A 24,055-nucleotide genomic window follows, 5' to 3' on the forward strand; every position below is an offset into this window, starting at 1 on the left:
GTTTACTGCAAATCATGCTGGAGATAAAAGCCCGACGGAGACTTTAAGACCGAACCGAGCACCGACATTAAACCCGGGATCCCGGATCCGAGGGGAGAGAAACGGACACTGCAGCATCAGCACAAAAAAAAAAAATTTAAAAAAAAAATCGTCTCTCTGGTCGTTTTTTAATGCGGTGAAAAATAACAATAACCATGAAACGCGGAGGCTTTTGGAAGGTGGATCCGGTTTAGGATGGCGCGCTGCGGGCGCGTGGATGGAGCGCGTGTGTCCGGTAATTTGGAAGCATATTGCAGGATTTCATGTAGAGGGGAAAACAAGAAGTGAGTGAAGGAGAAGAGGGAGGGAGGGAGGGGTTAGGAGAGAGAGAACGAGCGCGAGCGAGTGAGTGAGAGTGAGTGAGAGTGTGGGGGGGGAGGGGGGGGGGGGTTTCGACGCAATGCAGACAGACTGTAAAACACAGTTCGCTCTACAGTATCTGCAGAACCCTCCACCCTACACACCTCCACCATCCACCCTCCAAACCTCCACACCTCTCCACCCCTCCACCCTTCCACACCGTCCACTTCTCCATCCTACACACCTCCACACCTCCCCCCTCCACACCTCCCCCCTCCACCCTTCCACACCGTCCACTTCTCCATCCTACACACCTCAACCCCTCCACCCTTCCACACCGTCCACTTCTCCATCCTCCACACCTCAACCCCTCCACCCTTCCACACCGTCCACACCGTCCACCCTCCCCCCTCCACCCCTCCACCCTTCCACACCCTCCACACCTCCACCCTCCCCCCTCCCCCTTCCACACCGTCCACTTCTCCATCCTACACACCTCCACCCTCCCCCTCCACACCTCCACACCTCCACCCTCCACACCTCCCCCCTCCACCCTTACACACCCTCCACCCCTCCACACCTGTACCACAGCAGGCAGGATGAGCTCCCAGAGGCTACTGGCAGCTTTTAGTTTATCTTCATTTTTTATCTTAATTATTTTTTAGTGTATATCGTGTGTGTGTCTGTGTGTGTGTGTGTGTGTGTGTCTGTGTTTGTGTGTGTGTGTGTGTGTCTGTCTGTCTGTGTGTGTGTGTGTGTGTGTGTGTGTGTGTGTGTGTGTGTGTGTGTGTGTGTGTGTGTGTGTCTGTTGTGTGTGTGTGTTTGTGTGTGTGTGTGTGTGTGTGTGTGTGTGTAACTTGCTATTGTAACCCAGTTTTGATGATTTGATGATTCCATCACTGATCTCTTCCCGACATTTAGATGAAAACAATAAATAAGAAGTGGGAACTAAAGAGTTTCTGTACCGGTGACACTGGATCTTTACATCGATCCAGATCCAAATCGATCTGGATCGGAGGCGTAGAATATCTAGAAGAGGTAGTTTTGTCCCCCTTAAAAAGATATGAGGGGCTCCGAACATGTACGGAAAACTGGGATTGTGTCTTCATTTGGAAATTCACGTGGAAAGACGCAATCTCGTGATCTCTTGTGATCTCTTGTGATTTCTTGTGTGATCTCTTGTGTTTTCTTGTGCTTACTTGTTATATCTTGTATTTTCTTGTGAGATCTCTTGTGATTTCTTGTGTTTTCTTATGATATCTTGTGAGATCTCTTGTGATATCTTGTGAGATCTCTTGTGATTTCTTGTGTTTTCTTATGATATCTTGTGAGATCTCTTGTGATATCTTGTGAGATCTCTTGTGATTTCTTGTGTTTTCTTATGATATCTTGTGAGATCTCTTGTGATATCTTGTGAGATCTCTTGTGATATCTTGTGAGATCTCTTGTGATTTCTTGTGTTTTCTTGTGATATCTTGTTATATCTTGTGGGATCTCTTGGGATTTTGTGTGATAGCTCTTGTGATTTATTGTGATCTCTGGTGATTTCTTGTCTTTTATGCAGACATAAACTTTAAAACCAGTGGCTTTAACACCGTCTCATTCAGTCACAGAGTGGTTGTTGTTGAGATGAAAACATGATTCCTGAAAAAAACCTGCGTTGACGTCGTGAATAAACAGAAAGTTTTGAACAATATGGAGAAGATAAAAACACATCTGATGCAGAAAAGACACAAATCTCTGCATAAAAACTCACCTGAATGCAGGAAAATTAACAATCAGACACTCAAACCTTCACATGCAAGGACCCCCACATGGGTTATAATGCCCCCCCCCCCCCCCCCCCACTCCACCTCCATCCAAATGTTGTAACATAACCTCCACACTTGCTAAATTATATATATCCGCTGCGCCATGTTATGCAACCAGTGTGCTGGATGTGTGTTGCTCTGCATGGCACCACACACACACACTGTACAGGTTTGCCCCCGTTGACGTTTGAACCCCGGGAATCTGCAGCAGGAAGCGGCTCCAACGCCCCCCCACAGCCGGCTGCAGCTCGCTGGAGGACTTTGACGGTCGGGCCTGCATTGTTGGGTGTAAATACCCCGGTGTTGCTATGGTAACAGGGAGACAGCAGCAGAGCGTTTCACTACACACATATATATATATATATATATATATATATATATTTTATTTATTCACTCTCTGTCCCTCTGCAAGACAGCGAGAAAACGTCTCAATAGGTCAGATGTTATCAGCCTGTATGGAAGCTAATTAAGGCGGGAAGAAGAAATAGAAATATAATGTGTACAACAAATGTTATTTATATAATTTTAATGTGTGATGTTTAACCCTGGTGTTGTCCTCCCGGGTCAAAAAACTGACAACAATCTGACATTTTCGTCCCTTTTTCTGACTTTTTTTTAGTTTCCACCACCACCACTTTACTAGTTTTATACTTTTTGGATTTCATGGTCAATAACCCTCATTTATATAGAATACTACCTAATATTACAGTTAAAAAAAGCAGAAATTATGAATTATTTTGACTAATAGTTAAGATCAGAGGAATGAAAGAGATCAGTTGTGTTTATAAAGAGCGTTGGAAGGAATCAGATCCATTGTTATGGTAATTTGGTTAAAAAGAAACTCATATTTCAGATATGGACATTTATTAAAGGGGACAGATTTGACCCGAGGACGACAGGAGGGTTATAAATATAAATATAAATATACATATATCATATATGAAATAGCAACACGTCCTCCAAACCAAACGATAATTTGCTTCTACACACTTGTTTTTCAATAATGTGTTTTGGTTGTAAGAAGGAGGGGGGGTGGGGGGGGGGGGGGGGGGGGGGGATCAGCTGACTTGTACCATTTTCCTACTTGTGTCAATTTGAAATGGGTCAATTTGACCTGAATACCACGCAAGAGTTTAAAAAAAACAACATTTTTAAATATTAAAAATCGGCTATAATGAATGCAGATACTGATATATGGTGGAGTGCCTGATATCGGCCGATACCATCTGATATCGGTCAGGCTCTACGGACTCTGGACCGGATGACTGAGGAAGGGTTTGCAGGGAAACACTGAAGCTCTGAAGTCGACCCTCATTCAGCGCCGAGCCTCGCGTGCTGATACCTGAGATAGCAAATGAAGGATTTGGTTAAAACCTGGAACCTGGAACCTGGAACCTGGAACCGCTCTGAGGATTGATTTGACTTTGGATTCTCCGGAGCCCGGACGTTATCTCACCACCAACGTTAGGGGGGGTCAGAGGAGGGGGGGGTCGAGTGCAAGCCGGCTCACGTGACTTCACATGGGGAGTCATAGAGACCCTCTAAATGCGGGTGGTATCTTAATAACTGAGATTAGAAAACATGGAGAAAGATATTCCATGGAAAATGTGGAAATAATCTGCAGGAGATGGAATATATTGTAAAAAAAAAAAAAAAAAAACACCTGCTCTATCGGTTGATTATAGAGCGGTCTAGACCTGCTCTATCTGTAAATTATAGAGCGGTCTAGACCTGCTCTATCTGTAAATTATAGAGCGGTCTAGACCTGCTCTATCTGTAAATTATAGAGAGGTCTAGACCTGCTCTATCTGTAAATTATAGAGAGGTCTAGACCTGCTCTATCTGTAAATTATAGAGAGGTCTAGACCTGCTCTATCTGTAAATTATAGAGAGGTCTAGACCTGCTCTATCTGTAAATTATAGAGTGGTCTAGACCTGCTCTATCTGTAGATTATAGAGTGGTCTAGACCTGTTCTATCTGTAAATTGTAGAGCGGTCTAGATCTGCTGCGCTGCTAGTGCTAGTTAGCCGCGGAGTAGCTTACCATGCCAGTGACGTAGTAATTGTGTGATTTCAACATGGCGGCCCGTGTAACATCGTAACATCAACAACACTTTCAACGGATCCTTTTATCACTTTTAACAACATTTCAATAATTGCACCAATGAGGTGAAATAAAACCACATCTGTTAAATCACCATTATTCCAAATTCCAGTCCAGTTCATCTTTAACTTTTCTTACTGTGTCTTTCTTAAATTTGTCTTCACAGGACGACGTCACGACGTCTGCAGACGTGTTCCTCCAGCAGATCGGCAGCGGGTGGAGGCGGCGGGGGGGGAGGCCCGGCAGATGGACCCGGCAGCAGGCGGGGAGGTGGAGGTGGAGGTGGAGGACCAACTGGAGCCGGTCCCACTTCCTCTGAACGGAAGAGACGTCCAGAACAGACCGACGGTCCAATAGAGGACAAAGGAGACGAGAAAGAGGAAGACAATATCTATGACATTTACCATCAGTTTCCCACTGATGTCATCAAAGTGTCATATTCTGCTCATTTGCATGTTTCATACTTGGATTTAGAGGTTAAATCAGGATTGTGTGGAGACGGGGGGGGGGGGGGGGGGTGGAGGTGAGACGGGTGGAGGTGAGACGGGTGGAGGGGACAGACAGGTGTGAGGAGGAAGAGGATCTGAGAGAGTGGGACACTGGAGGACATCAGACTTTAAGTCACATTTACTCAAATTGAAATAATAGTAGAATATTTTGCATATATGTTACTCTATTAGGATTTTAGACAATGGCAACAGGAAAAAACACATTAATACAAGTTAAATATACACAGTACACAAAAAGACACCAAAAGTACAGCTAAAACTTCAAAAAACATCTAAAAAACTGGCTCATAACACATCAGATATGTCAGCCATAATAAAAATATTTTATATATCTTTACTATATTTATTATCTATGTATATATATCTTTATATACATTTATATATCTTACTTTATACCTTTTATACCTTTAAATGTATATATATATTTACCGTAATGTCTGTATGAGACCTTTTATACCTTTAAATGTATATATATCTTTACCGTAATGTCTGTATTAGACCTTTTATACTTTAAATGTATATATATATCTTTACCGTAATGTCTGTATTAGACCTTTTATACCTTTAAATGTATTATATATCTTTACCTTAATGTCTGTATTACACCTTTTATACCTTTAAATGTATATATATCTTTACCGTAATGTCTGTATTAGACCTTTTATACCTTTAAATGTATATATATCTTTACCTTAATGTCTGTATTAGACCTTTTATACCTTTAAATGTATATATATCTTTACCGTAATGTCTGTATTAGACCTTTTATACCTTTAAATGTATATATATCTTTACCTTATGTCTGTATTAGACCTTTTATACCTTTAAATGTATATATATCTTTACCGTAATGTCTGTATTAGACCTTTTATACCTTTAAATGTATATATATATCTTTACCTTAATGTCTGTATTAGACCTTTTATACCTTTAAATGTATATATATCTTTACCGTAATGTCTGTATTAGACCTTTTATACCTTTAAATGTATATATATCTTTACCTTAATGTCTGTATTAGACCTTTTATACCTTTAAATGTATATATATCTTTACCGTAATGTCTGTATTAGACCTTTTATACCTTTAAATGTATATATCTTTACCTTAATGTCTGTATTAGACCTTTTATACCTTTAAATGTATATATACCTTTACCTTAATGTCTGTATGAGACCTTTTATACCTTTAAATGTATATACATCTTTACCGTAATGTCTGTATTATAGCATACTTGTACACTGTATTTAACAGGATTTGAAGAGTTTTATATGTTTTACGGCTTTTTCTATGTGTATTCTTCACTGTAATCTTGTTATTGTTGTTTTTAGGGAGACAGTTTTAAGATCTGTCCCGAGACAGCGGATGAAAAATAGCCTTTTGGCTAATTCTGGTGCATTTGCCACAATGTTAATTAATATACAATGTTAAATTAATTAATATATTAAATTAGGTGGAAACTTCCAGACTCCGTCACACACCACACGCTGTGTCCCTGTAAACATTAGAAAACTTGGAGGGGGGACGCATGCCGTCCACACATGTCCCCCATGCAGATATCTGAGCACATATTCACACATTGACGCGTGGTGCACAGATGCATTCTGGGATGATGTCATCCCTCCGGCATCCGGTGAGACGCGGCGTTGTCCCCGACTCTGTTTGTCTCGTGTTAGACGATACGGCCAGGCCGCCGTGGGACAAAGGACAGGCTGCCGGGGCTAAAACGGGACGAGGTTCAGGTTACAGCTGCTCCATCGCCGCGGAGACTGGAGATGGAAGACAGAGCAGGGACGAGCGTCCCCTCAGAGCAAGTGGACAGATTAACCCTCATGTTGTCTTCATGTTGCCCTCATGTTGTCCTCATGTTGTCTTCATGTTGCCCTCATGTTGCCCTTATGTTGTTCTCATGTTGTCTTCATGTTGTCCTCATGTTGTCTTCATGTTGTCCTCATGTTGTCCTCATGTTGTCCTCATGTTGCCCTCATGTTGTCCTCATGTTGTCTCCATGTTGTCCTCATGTTGTCTCCATGTTGTCCTCATGTTATTTCATGTTGTCCTCATGTTGTCCTCATGTTGTCTTCATGTTGTCCTCATGTTGTCTTCATGTTGTCCTCATGTTGTCCTCATGTTGTCCTCATGTTGTCCTCATGTTGTCTCCATGTTGTCCTCATGTTGTCTCCATGTTGTTCTCATGTTGTCCTCATGTTGTCCTCATGTTGTCCTCATGTTGCCCTCATGTTGTCCTCATGTTGTCTCCATGTTGTCCTCATGTTGTCTCCATGTTGTCCTCATGTTGTTTTCATGTTGTCCCCATGTTGTCTCCATGTTGTCTCCATGTTGTCTCCATGTTGTCGTCATGTTGTCTTCATGTTGTCCTAATGTTTTTCTCATGTTGTCCTCATGTTGTTCTCATGTTGTCTTCATGTTGTCTTCACGTTGTCCTCATGTTGCCCTCATGTTGTCTTCATGTTGTCCTCATGTTGTCCTCATGTTGCCCTCATGTTGTCCTCATGTTGTCTCCATGTTGTCCTCATGTTGTCTCCATGTTGTCCTCATGTTGTCCTCATGTTGTTTTCATGTTGTCTCCATGTTGTCTCCATGTTGTCGTCATGTTGTCGTCATGTTGTCTCCATGTTGTCTCCATGTTGTCCTCACTCCCTCAGGTCCTTTGGAGTGTGTAGGACTCTCCTCAGGACCTTCTATGACTCTGTGGTGGCCTCTGCCATCCTCTACGCTGTGGTCTGCTGGAGGGGGGGCAGCTCGGACCGGGACAGGAGCAGACTCAATAGACTGATCAGGAGAGCGAGCTCTGTCCTGGACTGTCCTCTGGACCCCATAGAGGAAGTAGGGGAGAGGAGGATGTTAGTCAAGCTGACATCCATCATGGACAACACCTCTCACCCCCTACATGACACTGTGGGGTCCCCGAGCAGCTCCTTCAGCAGCAGACTGATACCCCCCCCCTACATGACACTGTGGGGTCCCTGAGCAGCTCCTTCAGCAGCAGACTGATACCCCCCACGGTGTAAGAAGGAGAGGTACCGCAGGTCCTTCATCCCGGTCTCTGTCAGACTCTACAACGCCTGCTCTACCTGATAACGTTGTAGTTTCTGTTCCTGTTTTTCTCCCATCTACATCACACACTTTCTGCTTATCTTTAATATTGGTATTTATATTATTTTATTACAAGTACTTACTTTTCAATATTTATGGTCTCAGGTTAATATAATTTAAATTATGCTGCCGGCTCTTGCTTCTTTGCTCTAATTACACATTTAACTTAATTTTTAACGTCACTTACACCGCAATATTGTTTCTCTTATCATGGCAACCGCACTTTAAAATTCCTTTTGTTTGACGCCATTTTACTTACTCAGTCTACCATATTTTCATTGTCTATTTCTTGCCTTGTATTTCTTTCGTGCTTACTTGTTTGTGTGTTATTGTTTTGTTTTTTTGTTTTTTGCTGTTGCTGCTATGCTGCTACTTGTAACGACAGAATTTCCCCGTCGTGGGATAAATAAAGTATAATCTAATCTAATCTAATCTAATCTAATCTAATCTAATGTTGTCTCCATGTTGTCGTCATGTTGTCTTCATGTTGTCTCCATGTTGTCCTCATGTTGCCCTCATGTTGCCCTCATGTTGCCCTCATGTTGTCCCCATGTTGTCCTCATGTTGTCCTCATGTTGTCCTCATGTTGTCCCCATGTTGTCCTCATGTTGTCTCCATGTTGTCCTCATGTTGCCCTCATGTTGCCCTCATGTTGTCCTCATGTTGTCCCCATGTTGTCCTCATGTTGTCTTCATGTTGTCCTCATGTTGTCTTCATGTTGTCCTCATGTTGTCCTCATGTTGTCCCCATGTTGTCCTCATGTTGTCCTATATCAATGTTCTTTTTAATTCCCCAAAATAACATGATTGATTCCACCCAACGCTCTTTGCCAATTACAAATCTCTACTTTCATTAACCAGGGCTGTAGAGTCCGGACTCAAGACTGTTTTTCTGTGGACTCGGACTTGTCTCGGACTCGCTGGTATTTGGACTCGGACTTGTCTCGGACTCGGCCGCTGGTCTTGCCCAACATGTCTTCTGGTCTGGACCGAGTCCAGGTGTCTTTATGATGTTGATAATAATATTGGAGGGAACGTGAAACCAAAAATGATTGTCTTGATACTCTCATGCACAAGACCTTTATTCTGTCCTGGACTCGGTCTTGATTCGGACTCAAACCTCTTTGGACTCGGTCCAGAGAGGAAGAGGGAGGCGCTCTTCTTCATGCATCCCCGTGGCAACCACATAGTCCCATCATCTCCAGCCTCCCGCTGGTGCCCGAATCAGGAGCAACACACTCGTTAAAGTCATCCTCCTCCCTCTCTCCTTTACTCTCTCTCTCTCTCTCTCTCTCTCTCTCTCTCTCTCTCTCTCTCTCTCTCTCTCTCTCTCTCTCTCTCTCTCTCTCTCTTTCCACGGCCTACATCACTCTTATCTCCTCACTCTCGGCCCAGTGTGCCTCGTTCTGAAAAACGCGAGAGAGAGAGAGAGACAGAGAGAGAGAGGATAAGACAGATAGGGAGAGAGAAGGAAAGAGAGAGAGAGAGAGGATAAGACAGATAGGGAGAGAGAAGGAAAGAGAGAGAGGATAAGACAGATAGGGAGAGAGAAGGAAAGAGAGAGAGAGAGAGGATAAGACAGATAGGGAGAGAGAGGGAAAGAGAGAGAGAGAGGATGGTACCACATGAAATATTAAACTATTAATGTCTAAGAACAAAATGCTAGAGCTACTTCCTGAGTTGTAAATATGAAATAAAACCCCCGTGTTATGGTTTCAGTCTTTTGGTTTTCTGTCTTGTCTCCTTGTGAGTGTGTTTATGTTCCATTTCCTGTTTTATTGTGATAGTCTGGTTTCATGTGTTCCTGTGTTTTCCCGCCCTTGTGATTACCTGATGTTTCTCACCTGGGTCCCGGCCCTCACCTGTCTCTCGTTACCTCGTTGTCCTCTGGGTTTAGTCTGTGTGTGCTACAGCAGAAGTCATTCAACAAATTCATTTGAACCCTCTTATTCATGTAAATTTCAATATGTTCACACATGGGTGGGTGAGCGGTGGCAGGAGGGTGTTTACAGCAGCAGCAGCAGCTGCAGTGGCCACCCCCCCTCACACACACACACACAAACACTCCTTTCCTCATTCATAAACACAGCATGGTTATATAATGCCATCGCAGGTCCCCCCCCCCTCTTTCTGCACAGCTATTAATAAACCCAATAGCATGCAGGGAAAAGAGCGTGGCCAATTCATGCCGTGCCCTTCAAGACTAACACATGGCCCCCGGGGGGCTGCCGGGCCCCGACTTCGGGGAGCTATTATTAGAGTCACGTCATGGGAGAGCCGGCGAGGACAGTGGGAGGCGAAGTGACAGATGAGGGGGAGGGGGAGGGGGAGGGGGGGGAGATAGCGCACATGGACGGTGCTGCTGACGACGATGGAGGGAACGTAAAGGAAAGGCTGGGAAAAACACTGATGTCATGGAGGTTATGTTTAACCACACGAGAGCGGGAAGACACAGAGAGATGAGAGATTTTAGACCGAAAATGTAAGAAATAAACAGTCAACAACTATTTATGAATCCCTTTGCAGCAACCTGGCTGCAGGTTTCTAAAGTGCTTTACTTAAAGAAAGAATAACACATCACATACAGTAAAAATCAGATAGATAACAGCAGGTTAGATATGCTGCTCTATACACGCTAAAAGTAGTGATTATTTACATGGAGTCTGGTGGAGATATGCTGCTCTATACACGCTAAAAGTAGTGATTATTTACATGGAGTGTGGTGGAGATATGCTGCTCTATACACGCTAAAAGTAGTGATTATTTACATGGAGTCTGGTGGAGATATGCTGCTCTATACACGCTAAAAGTAGTGATTATTTACATGGAGTGTGGTGGAGATATGCTGCTCTATACATGCTAAAAGTAGTGATTATTTACATGGTGTCTGGTGGAGATATGCTGCTCTGTAAACGCTAAAAGTAGTGATTATTTACATGGAGTGAGGTGGAGATATGCTGCTCTATACACGCTAAAAGTAGTGATTATTTACATGGAGTCTGGTGGAGATATGCTGCTCTATACATGCTAAAAGTAGTGATTATTTACATGGAGTGTGGTGAAGATATGCTGTTCTATACATGCTAAAAGTAGTGATTATTTACATGGTGTCTGGTGGAGATATGCTGCTCTATACACGCTAAAAGTAGTGATTATTTACATGGAGTCTGGTGGGTTTGGTGATGGTGATTTCTGTTTCATGTTAAACTAAAAGGATCTTACTCTTCAACTAAAGGTCTATCTCAGTAGGGATCCTTTCATAATGTTGTCAGACACTTAGATTAATAATCTGAGTCTGTCAGCGGCAACAACACAACTTTTAGTGGACGCTGACTCATGCTGAACATCTGTCCTGTAGGGTTAAACTACAGCCTGGTTACAGCGCTCTCCCTCAATAACGTCGTTCAGTAAATCAACGTAGAAGAGTGAATGGAAGCCAGGTGACTTGTGTGCAGACCCGAGGGAGCAGTGTGATGCATTGGCTGTCTGGGTGAGGGGATTTAAGATCAGTGTCAAGGACCAGTGTAAATAAAGAGACCACGTCAATGTCCAAATGGCAGTTTCATTACCACAGCATTGGCCTGGATGGGACGCCTCGTCAATGCGATCAATACGAGCACTTGAGAGTCGGAGAGTAGTGTCTCTGATATGTCTTTTCCATCGAGGCGGTTCTGGTGCTGGTTCGGTTCTTTGCCTTTCCACACAAATAAACCTGGTTCTGGGCCAAGAACACGGGTTCCAACTCAGCACCAACGTAGAGCTGGTCTAGAGATAAGAACCGGTTACGTCAGGTGCTGGGGGGCGGGGGCGGGGGGGGGTTATCATGACGTTCGACAACACCGGTCAGCTGTTAACCATAGAGAGCTGTTGATGTTAGCTTTGGGCATGGATGGGGAACCAGAACCACCGTGGTCTGGGGGGGGAAACCAGAACCACCGTGGTCTGGTCTGGGGAGGAAACCAGAACCACCTTGGTCTGGGGAGGAAACCAGAACCACCGTGGTCTGGGGAGGAAACCAGAACCACCGTGGTCTAGGGATTTAACCAGAACCACCGTGGTCTGGGGAGGAAACCAGAACCACCGTAATCTGGGGAGGAAACCAGAACCACCGTGGTCTGGGGAGGAAACCAGAACCACCGTGGTCTGGGGAGGGGAGGAAACCAGAACCACCGTGGTCTGGGGAGGAAACCAGAACCCCCGTGGTCTGGGGAGGGGAGGAAACCAGAACCACCGTGGTCTGGGGAGGGAACCAGAACCACTGTGGTCCGGGGTGGAAACCAGAACCACCGTGGTCTGGTCTGGGGAGGAAACCAGAACCACCGTGGTCTGGGGAGGAAACCAGAACCACCGTGGTCTTGGGAGGAAACCAGAACCACCGTGGTCTGGGGAGGACACCAACGGTCTGCTGGCTCTCAGGCTGGGGGAGATCCAGCTGGTTCACATATGTCTTTTCCACCGAGGCTAACCAGGTGCTGGTTCTGGTTCTGGTTCTGGTGCTGTTGCCAGTTCGGTGCTGGTTCTACTCGCCAGTTTTCTAAGAACCAGCTGGAAGTTTTGGGGTGTTTTATTTAATCTTAGAGCATTTTAATTTTTTTTTTTTAATGGTTTCCAAACAGTCTCCAGACTAAACTTCGACATCTACCCATTCTGAGATCCACTCAACATCCTCAGATCTCAAGTAGTAGTGAAAATAATTCATAATTTCTGCCTTTTTAACTAAGAACTTATGTATAATTTGATATTAAATGAGGTTTGTTGACCATGAATTCCAAGAATAAGGGTAAAAACCTGTTATCAAGCCAGCTCAGGTTTTTCAAAAAAGCACCAAAAACATGGAAAAAGTGACAAATAAATCGGAAAAAAATAATAAAAACATCGTAAAAGCACCAAAAAAAAAATCAATTTTGACCTGAAAGGGGAAGTTGAGGTTAACGGGAAGACGACACACGTCAAACAAGAGACAAACATTGAAAAAAAGCGTCAAAAGTGTTGAAAAAAGGGACAAAAACGTTAAACACTTTACACACACGCATGATCGTTAATACTTTTACTGAAGCAACACTTTCAATGTTGGACTTCTACTTTCGGGCTTCGGAGCTAAATGTTGAAAAGACGTGGACCGTGGGTCCTGCTCCTGCAGGGTGGGGGGTAGGAGGATCTTCAGCTGGACAACCTGGGGGTGGGGGGAGGGGGGGTAGGAGAGCTCCCCCGTGCACGGGATGGTCCGTTCCAGAGGGTTATTATCATTATTATTTAAGCAGTTGCACATTGTTGTATTCCCAATTTGTGTCTATTCAAATGTTAGTTCTTGTATTTGATCCTAGTATTTTTTCATGTATATTGTATCCTAGTATTAGTAGTAGTAGGAAATTTTTTTTTTTTTTTTCAATGACGACAAAAAAAGTGACAAAAGTGACATAAAAAACATCAGAAAAAGTGACAAAAAAATATCAGAAAAAGGGGCAAAAAAATATCAGAAAAAGGGGCAAAAAAATATCAGAAAAAGGGGCAAAAAAATATCAGAAAAAGGGGCAACAAAAATATCAGAAAAAGGGGCAAAAAAATGACAAAAAGATATTTTAAAAAATGTCAAAATAGTGACACATTTTTTCCATAAAATTGACAAAAACCATGGCAAAAGTGTCAAAAAATAACAACAAAATGTGGAAATTTCAACCCAGAAAAGCCCAAAGTTGCAGGTCGACGGGAAGGTTAAGGGACAAGCTAATTAGCTGCCGCTAGCAGTCACGTACACACTGCATCTGTTGCATTTTGATTAAATGACAGCAATGCATGTCAATGAATTAATGCAAATGGGGGAAAAAAAAATTAAAATAAATGCATTTAAGCATGTTTTTTGGAGCCTGAGTCGGTCTGTGCTGCTTTAATCCTGCATGGGTGCGTTTCATCTGACAAACACAACCTTCAGGGAATCCCTGCACACATGTCGCTGTGTGTGTGTGTGTGTGTGTGTGTGTGTGGTGTGTGTGTGTGTGTGTGTGTGTGTGTGTGTGTGTGTGTGTGTGTGTGTGTGTGTGTGTGTGTGTGAGCTATTTTTAGAAAGCTCCTCTTGCTTTGAGGGGATTCTGGAGTCTATTTCTGCTCGTCGGCACCATTTCGGAGGAGGGGGGGACGCGAAGAAGAAGCTGCACCTCACACGTCACATTTATGACACTTTTATGCAAATTAGCACCAATATTTTAGCCCACCTAGCTGTGTGTGTGTCTGTGTGCACGGATGCTCTCCAGGCTGACGTGCTCTGCAGTATTTTCTTGCATCCCCCCCCCCCTCCTCCCACCCCCGTGGCTCGTCTCACTGATGGTACAACCCAAAGAATCCCTACTCTTTCTTTTAAGAAAGGAAGGCTGCAAAAACAAAACACCCAGATCTGTTTTACTGCAGATGGTCTCGCGTTGCAAGCTCTATCTCCACAGAGCTGTGGAGTAAGGTCTGCAGTACAGATGCATTCTGGGATAGGGATATGTAGTTTCTTTAAATTAATCACCTTCGGTGGCAATAAGCGGCAAAGAGCTCCGGACGACGCAGCGACCTAATTGCCTCTAAAGTTTCAGAAAATGCATCATTACAGAGAGTATAATATTAGAGCTCAACAGTCCCGCCCCTCCCCCGAGACACCTTGGCTTCCAGAAATAAAATTCCCGTTCTTTTCTCTCATTGACGTCTGGAAAAATCCGTATTTAAAGAGTTTTAGACCACGTGTCCCTCCCCGATGTGAGTCGAGTGCAGATTTGAGTCGCGCATGCTCAGATTGAAACGGTTCACGGCATAAAGTGTCATGCTGAAAATAGTGAAATCTATGAAATGACAACGTTTTCTCATTACAGAAGTCTCTCGTTAGCATCTCGTTAGCATCTCGGAGGCTACTTCAGACGTTACAGAAGTCTCTCTTATATGCTACTTGTCGCAAAAGTGACGCATGCGCTACTCAAATCTGCACTTGACTCACATCGGGGAGGGACACCATGCCTCAGGCTAACCAGCTACCACATGACTCATAAACATTCAGCATATCATTTAGAGTGAATAAAGAAAGAGGAAATCTGCACCAGACTCCATGTAAAAATAATCACTACTTTTAGCGTGTATAGAGCAGCATATCTCCACCAGACTCCATGTAAAAATAATCACTACTTTTAGCGTGTATAGAGCAGCATATCTCCACCTGACTCCATGTAAATAATCACTACTTTTAGCGTGCATAGAGTAGCATATCTCCACCAGACTCCATGTAAATAATCATTACTTTTAGCGTGTATAGAGCAGCATATCTCCACCAGATTCCATGTAAATAATCACTACTTTTAGCGTGTATAGAGCAGCATATCTCCACCAGATTCCATGTAAATAATCACTACTTTTAGCGTGTATAGAGCAGCATATCTGCACCAGACTCCATGTAAATAATCACTACTTTTAGCGTGTATAGAGCAGCATATCTCCACCAGACTCCATGTAAATAATCACTACTTTTAGCGTGTATAGAGCAGCATATCTCCACCAGACTCCATGTAAATAATCACTACTTTTAGCGTGTATAGAGCAGCATATCTGCACCAGACTCCATGTAAATAATCACTACTTTTAGCGTGTAATAGCAGCATATCTCCACCAGACTCCATGTAAATAATCACTACTTTTAGCGTGTATAGAGCAGCATATCTCCACATGTAAATGGGTGAATTAAGAGTTTATTCCAACCAGACCAGAGTGGTGATTGTTGGAACAGTGGAAAGATGAACCAAGACGACTTTTGGTAGTTTTATTTAGTTTCTGTCCACTTTTCATGAAGTGTGTTTTACAATGATTAAAGTCCTGATTATTTTCATGGAGTCTGGTGTGTTCATTGCAGATAAATGAGACATTTAACAACCCGAATGATGTATAATAAAGTTGGCAAGTTGTACATTTGAACACAGTTCTTTTATTTATTAAACATGGGTGGTAGAAACATAAAGCCTTGTTAACTTTAATATACATATGTCATATTATACAACATTGCAGTATACATTAAAGAGAAAGAAAAGGCCACATTACACGTAGTCACAGCTATTCAGATTGACTCTGTTGTGCATATGCAGTATGTACGACCCCAAGCCAAACATCCATTACATCATGAAAGACTTAGTTAACTTTATACCTGCCACACAGTGAAATACACAGACACTCAATTTAACAAAAATGAATAGTATTCCAGATTTTAAACACTGACACAAGTTGAGGTTTCTGCAGACGTTTGTATCAGCTGTTAGCAGGAAACACCGTGACACAAACACACAGGACGGGCCTCAAACACAGGGACACTAATTGCATATGTTACACTCATGCCGGTATAGGTCTGTGATTATTATTATTTTGAGCTTCTTTTTATGCAATCTTTCTCTCAGGCTTGTTTCATCTCAAACTCAGAAGCTCAGATTCTGTTGAATGTCCTAGTGAGTTGAATTTTTTTTTTTTGTTCTACTAACGAAAAATTGACTTTCAAGTCAGCTAAGTTTCATGTTTAGCTCTTTTTGTAAAAGACAAAATGTCAAAACCAAAAGTCAGTGGTGTTAAAAGGCTTCAAACAGAGCATTAAAGGTGCACTATGAGTTCCTGCATTTTTGTCTCCAATCGTAGGCGCTCACTACCCCCCCACCCCCGACTACACTTCCTTTCCCCGGTCTCGGAAGACAACATCAGAAAAACACTAAATGCGCAGGATGGGCCCCGAAATACAACAACAAACCACTCCAGCCAATCACTGAGAAGATGGGTGCGGGAGGGGGCGGGGCTAAGTGACAGCTAGTCAGTAATGGCGTCTTTCCACTGCACGGTATCTACTCGACTTTACTCGTCTTTTTTTGCCCCTGGTTCCTGCTAACAAGTACTTTTTTTCCCCCAAATATCTGAGATCGTTAGAAAAAAGACAGATAATCATCTGTAGTGAAGTGAATGTTTTTATTCTGTTTTTCCCATTGGTTTTTTTCAACCTTGATCCTGGTTTTCCAGGTTTTTGTGTCTACAATGACGTCTACTCGCCTTTTACTGGTTTTACATTGAAATAAAAAGTCCCAGGTACCTGCTAACAGGTACTTTATGTAGTACTACCTCAGAGAGAATCGTCTCAGACTGCTGATTGGTCGGAGAGAATCCTCTCTAATCACTGCAGACTGCTGATTGGTCAGAGAGAATCCTCTCTAATCACTGCAGACTGCTGATTGGTCGGAGAGAATCCTCTCTAATCACTGCAGACTGCTGATTGGTCGGAGAGAATCCTCTCTAATCACTGCAGACTGCTAATTGGTCGGAGAGAATCCTCTCTAATCACTGCAGACTGCTGATTGGTCGGAGAGAATTGTCTCTAATCACTGCAGACTGCTGATTGGTCGGAGAGAATTGCCACATCAACACAAGTGACCGTGCAGGAACTCGTAGTGCACCTTTAATCCGATTTTAAAGGATCTTAAGTTCACGGGATATTAACGGGTGTTATAATAAAATAATACATCTTTAAAAGTCAATTCAAAACAAGAAAACAAAACATTTATTTTACAGACAAATCAGCAGTATTGTCCACTTTGAGCTTTCATTTAAAATAAAGATTTCTTCATATTCTTTCATATTTATTTCCTCTCAAAACACCAACCAGGAAGACGTCTTACTGTACATTCAAGACATTAATTTACAATATAATATTTCTATGTGCAACATGTCGATTGCATCCCTACAATGCTAATTACTACCTTTCTACCTTTCTCTTCTATGGTACGGATGCATTACATAGAGTTATTGATGAATCACGTTATGATTAAGGCACTATTATCCTTTTATGCAAATATATGCAAATATATGCAAATATATGCAAATATACGAACAACCAGACGTATCACTGTTTGCTGATGACGTTTTCCTATTCATGCATTATTGCTTATTGATAAATAACTGGGTGCTGAATGTTTCAAAGTCGCTTTTCTTTCTCCATTTAACCCTAATTTTGTCCTCATGTTGTCCTCATGTTGTCCTCATGTTGTCCTCATGTTGTCTTCATGTTGTCCTCATGTTATCTTCATGTTGTCCTCATGTTGTCCTCATGTTGTCCTCATGTTGTCCCCATGTTGTCCTCATGTTGTCCCCATGTTGCCCTCATGTTGTCCTCATGTTGTCTTCATGTTGTCCTCATGTTGTCCTTATGTTCTCCCCATGTTGCCCTCATGTTGTCCCCATGTTGTCCTCATGTTGTCCTCATGTTGTCTTCATGTTGTCCTCATGTTGTCCTTATGTTCTCCCCATGTTGTCCCCATGTTGTCCTCATGTTGTCCTCATGTTGTCTTCATGTTGTCCTCATGTTGTCCCCATGTTGTCCTCATGTTGTCCCCATGTTGTCCCCTGTTGTCCTCATGTTGCCCTCATGTTGTCCTCATGTTGTCCTCATGTTGTCATCATGTTGCCCTCATGTTGCCCTCATGTTGTCCTCATGTTGTCCTCATGTTGTCCTCATGTTGTCCCCATGTTGTCATATATCAATGTTCTTTTTAATTCCCCAAAATAACATGATTGATTCCAACGCTCTTTGCCAAGTACAAATCTCTACTTTCATTAATTTTGGGTCTTATTATATTTTATAGCATTGTAAAACAAAGTGAAGTGTTGTTGAAATAGTATTGAGTAAAAGTTGACATATTCCAGTCTGTGATTATCATCAACATCCATTCCTTTAACTTTAGTCTCAATAATTCCTATTTTCTGCTTTTCTAACTCAAACATCGGGAATAATTTCCTATAAATGAGGTTTATTAACCATAAATTCCAAAAATAATGTAAAACTAAAGTTAATAAGTTAGTGTTACGTAGTGTTAAAAGGTAAAAAAAGTGACAAACATTAAAAAGAAAGCATCAAAAGGCTTGAAAAAAGGGACAAAAACGTAAAAACAAATTAAAAACATTGATATCAACAAAAGTATTGATTTTGATGGGAAGACAACACGAGGGTTAATTATGGGTCGTGATGAGCTGCTAACACAATCGATCTATACGGTCGTTTTTTCTGGGTGAAGATGGTCCGTGTGGAAACAGGAAAACTAATAAAAACATCTTAATGCGCAGCCGTCTGAAACACATGAAGATTGATACTGATAAGGATCAAAGATTTATTTTATCAAAAATAGATCACAAGTGAAGATTGTCGGGAAAAAAAATGAACATGGCAACAAAACTTAAAATGGAAAAGAGGAAAGAAATCAAAAATGCATTTTGCGTCAACGCAACCCTGAACACAAAAATCACTCATTACTGTTATTCTGTGCCTGCAAAGTAGACAACTTGGTGATTTAATTCATTTGATAATGAAGAATGGAAATGTCCAAATGTCCTGCAACACGATGGATGTCAATGGCGTGAATGTGGACGGGGGGGGGTCCAGGCTGACTGAAGGTATGATGTGTATTAGACAACGTTGATCATCACCACTAATGGCGAGTCACAGCGCATCAGAGCCTCTGTCAAGCAGAAATCCCCCCAGGGGGGTTTTAAGTCTAAGCAAAGCAGAATTAGACAAGACCAACCGGGTGGGGGGGGTGTTAGAGACATGTTTCTGCAGTCTTGGACCCATGATTTTGGCAGGGCTGTAGTCAAGACCACCTTTGTCGAGTCCAAGTCAAGACCGAGTCCAAAAAGGTTTGAGTCCAAGACAAGTGCAAGACCAGGACTAGTTGAGTCCAAGTCAAGACCAAGTCCAAAAAGGTTTGAGTCCAAGACAAGGCTGAGTCCAAAGAGTTTCGAGTCCGAGTCAAGACCGAGTCCAGGACAGAATAAAGGTCTCGTGCATGACAGTATCAAGACAATCAATTTGGGTTTCACTCTCCCTCCAATATTATTATCAACATAATAAAGACACCTGGACTCGGTCCAGACCAGAAGCCATGTTGGACAAGACCAGCGGCCGAGACCGAGACAAGTCCGAGACCACAGAAAAACGGTCTTGAGTCCGGACTCGAGCCCAAGACCGAACTCGAGTCCTACAGCCCTGGATTTTGGACAGTGGTGATAAGTTACTAAGTTTAACATTTTCAGAAACACATTTGTTTATCATCTGTTCCAGAGTCAGATGAGAAGATCGGCGTGACACCTGTCTCATTTCCTCCTATTGTCCACCGAATGCGTCTACGCCGCGTAAAACCAGAACTCGGAACAGACGTGCCCAAACAATTGGGGTTCCCCCCCCCCCCCCAATTTCCCCCGGGTGCGTAACGGCTGCGGAGTCATCAGGTTTCCATTAAAGTCAATGTGTGTATTTCCCCTGACTGCGGAACCCAGAGCTGCTATTGGCCGGACGCTACTCGGCATCTCGGCAGATAGTGTGGGACAGGAAGTCGAGCACAGGAACAGATAAAACACCCGGTTGATTTTCAAAATAAAATACCCCGTGCTCACGGCGGATCAGATCTCCCTGTTCTCCACCCTGGAAACAGCTCAGAGTTGTTAACGGCTACGGATAACGGGGATTTTAGATATCTAAAGTCGCCGTTACATTCTCGTAAATTAAATTTCGGAAAGTCTCTCGTCTCCTCGTCCGTCCACTTCCGTCTGAACTACAACTTCTTCTTCTGGGTTTTGTGGCGGGTTGCAACCATAAAACGACCTAAAACTTAATCGCAATTCATTGTTTATTCAGCAAACAGCGTTTCCATCAGTGTTTATCACATAAGAAGAATATCATCAAGAAACTACCTGTTGTGGTTTTTCTATTCTACGAGATCTCGCGAGATCTCGTGGGTCCTCGAGACTTCGGCTGTCAGTCATTGCCGCTTCCGTACCGACACGCAGCCGTTACGCATCCGGTGGAAATTGGGGGGGGGGGGAGTTCTTTGCAATCTGCGACGGGCAGAGCAACAGACAACATTACAGACAATCAACTGACATGACACTCCCTTTAAATGTATTATTAGTCGGAAACCAATGGAAATTAGTCTCCGACTAATAAAAAGTTTCAGGTTGTTTTTCTTAAGACAGGCTGACCCACGATTTTATTACACAATAAGAAACCCCTGCAGTACATTATTGCCCTTAAATCAACAATTAATGGAGTCACACACACACACACACACACACACACACACACACACACTTCCCAACACCTTCACCAATAAATGAACAATGTGCCAAGGAAACCCTGATGTTCTGCTGCATAATCAGGCGGAATCACATGAATTTTATAAAAAGGCTTTGTGTACATTCAACCCTATTAATATGGTTTTGTATACAATAAATTTCCTAAAGCATCTTTAGCTTCATTTTAATTTCTTTGTAAGTTACTAAATGGCAGTTTAAAGAGTAATTGGGTTTGTGTAATTGATAAATGAGATAACTGTTGTTGTGATTTAGCGCCAGATCAATAAAATTTAACTGAACCAGATAATTAAAGGTGCTCTAAGCGATGTTGGGTGACGGCACTTTCACAGGATTTTAAAACAAAAAGAGACTAGCTTGACGACAGAGTCCAAAAAGGTTCGAGTCCCAAGATAAGACCGAGTCCAAAAAGGTTTGAGTCCCAAGACAAGACCGAGTCCAAAAAGGTTTGAGTCCCAAGACAAGACCGAGTCCAAAAAGGTTTGAGTCCCAAGACAAGACCGAGTCCAAAAAGGTTTGAGTCCCAAGACAAGACCGAGTCCAAAAAGGTTTGAGTCCCAAGACAAGACCGAGTCCAAAAAGGTTCAAGTCCAAAGACAAGACAGAGTCCAAAAAGGTTCAAGTCCCAAGACAAGACCGAGTCCAAAAAGGTTTGAGTCCAAAGACAAGACAGAGTCCAAAAAGGTTCAAGTCCCAAGACAAGACAGAGTCCAAAGAGGTTCGTGTCCAAGTCGAGACCGAGTCCAGGACAGAATAAAGGTCTCGTGCATGACAGTATCAAGACCATCATTTTGGGTTCCACTTTCCCTCCAATATTATTATCAACATAATAAAGACACCTGGACTCGGTCCAGACCAGAAGCCGTGTTGGGCAAGACCAGCGGCCGAGACCGAGACAAGTCCGAGACCACAGAAAAACGGTCTCGAGTCCGGACTCGAGTACTACAGCCCTGGTTATATGTGACAAAAAGTGTAGCCTAAAAAACGCTTAGAGCACCTTTGAAGAGGTATTGAAAATTAAATAATGTGTGTGTGATGACAGATATCGTCGTTAAAGCTTCTGAGCGGACCCTGAGGTAGATGATATATATATACATATATATACATATATATATATATACGTATATATATATATATATAATAACATAAATACAGCATTCTGATCCAAACACACACAATCAGAAACATTCAAAATCACAGGTCAGATGTCTCACATTAATGCAGTTTAACTGCCTTTTTGTTATTATTTTCCACATTTCTTCTCATGGGGGCAAAGTGTTTTTCTGCAGGCGGACACGTTTTACCAGCGTTGTAGTCAAGACCCCCCCCCCCCCCCCCAAACCGAGACCAGGTCATCATGGAAACCAGAGTGTGTCGAGACCCAGACTGCATGACGCGGTGAAACGTGTTAAAGGTGTAATATTCAATAAATCCCTTTGGGTGAAGGGGGAGATTTTTTGAGTTTTGTTACAGAAGCAGATGACGTTAGCGAGCTAGCTAGCGTCACTTAGCGTTAGCTTAACTTTCTGTAGGCTTCCTTTCTAAGTGTTGATATAAATGGGGGGGGGGGGGGGGGGTCCCAGCTGTCTTAGGCTACATCTACATCGCTACGTTTTGGTTTTTAACCCTTGTGTGGTCAACACATTTGTTGATGCTTTTTATCAGTGTTTTTCTTTTTACTCTTCTTATGTTTTTGTCCCTTTTTTCGACCCAAGCAGAAATTGGGAATTATTTAGACTAAAATGAAAGGAATGTATGTTGATGGATAACAGGAGGGTTAAAAAATGAATCTCTTCTGCTGCATTTGCCCCTCTCATTCCCCCCTGCTCTGGCGTTTCCGAGCCCCTAAACCGGAGACATTTGGAAACCCTTCTGACCCAAAACGTAGCCTTCGTCAGGTCCCCCATTTCTAAGATTTGTTTTCCTAAATTAGGCCCCATGTTCCCACAGTTCCGTTTTCATGAATTTATATCAGATTAGATCTCCCTTTCTCCCAATTTGGGGTCATTGTTAGGGACTATAGTGCTGTGGGACCATTGGGTTGTGGGACCATTGGGCTGTAGGACTATAGGAGACCATAGGACCATGGGACCATAGGGGACCATTGGGCTGTGGGACCATAGGGGATTATGGGGCTGTGGGACCATTGGGCTGTGGGATCATAGGGGACTATAGTGCTGTGGGACCATTGGGCTGTGGGACCATAGGAGACCATAGGACCATGGGACCACTGGGCTGTGGGACCATAGGAGACCATAGGACCATGGGACCATTGGGGACCACTGGGCTGTGGGACCATAGGGGATTATTGGGCTGTGGGACCATTGGGCTGTGGGACCATAGGGGACTATAGCGCTGTGGGACCATTGGGCTGTGGGACCATAGGAGACCATAGGACCATGGGACCATTGGGGACCACTGGGCTGTGGGACCATAGGGGATTATTGGGCTGTGGGACCATTGGGCTGTGGGACCATAGGGCTGTGGGACATAGGAGACCATAGGACCATGGGACCATAGGGGACCATTGGGCTGTGGGACCATAGGGGACCATTGGGCTGTGGGACCATAGGAGACCATAGGACCATGGGACCATAGGGGACCATCGGGCTGTGGGACCATAGGGGATTATTGGGCTGTGGGACCATTGGGCTGTGGGACCATAGGGGACTATTGGGCTGTGAGACCATTGGGCTGTGGGACCATAGGAGACCATAGGACCATGGGACCATAGGGGACCATTGGGCTGTGGAACTTTAGGACTGTGGGACCATAGGGGACCATAGGAGACCATAGGACCATGGGACCATAGGGGACCATTGGGCTGTGGGACCATAGGGGATTATTGGGCTGTGGGACCATTGGGCTGTGGGACCATAGGGGACTATTGGGCTGTGAGACCATTGGGCTGTGGGACCATAGGAGACCATAGGACTGTGGGACCATAGGGGACCATAGGGCTGTGGGACCATAGGGCTGTGGGACCCCCTTCATCTAAACCCAAGTAAAAATGCAGTGGATTCCGAGACCCAGACCTTGAAAAAGTCTCGA

At 43.3% G+C, this 24,055-nt stretch overlaps 1 protein-coding gene, 2 long non-coding RNA genes and 1 pseudogene across 3 annotated transcripts in view; all 4 read right to left on the bottom strand.

Moving 5' to 3' along the window:
* Positions 1 to 24,055, bottom strand: part of LOC116672880 (NACHT, LRR and PYD domains-containing protein 12) — a 769,761-nt gene that overhangs the window by 211,955 nt on the left and 533,751 nt on the right. The gene's annotated exons all lie outside the window — the stretch shown is intronic.
* Positions 1 to 24,055, bottom strand: part of LOC116672882 (zinc finger protein 271-like) — a 643,109-nt pseudogene that overhangs the window by 121,682 nt on the left and 497,372 nt on the right.
* Positions 456 to 17,715, bottom strand: LOC116672906 (uncharacterized). Its single transcript, XR_004327676.1, has 4 exons — positions 16,172 to 17,715; positions 14,888 to 14,891; positions 3,661 to 3,664; positions 456 to 467 (listed from the first exon to the last, which is right to left on the bottom strand). It is a non-coding gene; the product is annotated as an uncharacterized LOC116672906 (long non-coding RNA).
* Positions 7,871 to 14,697, bottom strand: LOC116672919 (uncharacterized). The gene is made up of 3 exons (XR_004327688.1): positions 14,597 to 14,697; positions 11,016 to 11,018; positions 7,871 to 7,882 (listed from the first exon to the last, which is right to left on the bottom strand). It is a non-coding gene; the product is annotated as an uncharacterized LOC116672919 (long non-coding RNA).

This window comes from Etheostoma spectabile, chromosome 23 (genome assembly GCF_008692095.1).
Source record: "Etheostoma spectabile isolate EspeVRDwgs_2016 chromosome 23, UIUC_Espe_1.0, whole genome shotgun sequence".
Lineage (NCBI taxonomy): Eukaryota > Metazoa > Chordata > Actinopteri > Perciformes > Percidae > Etheostoma > Etheostoma spectabile.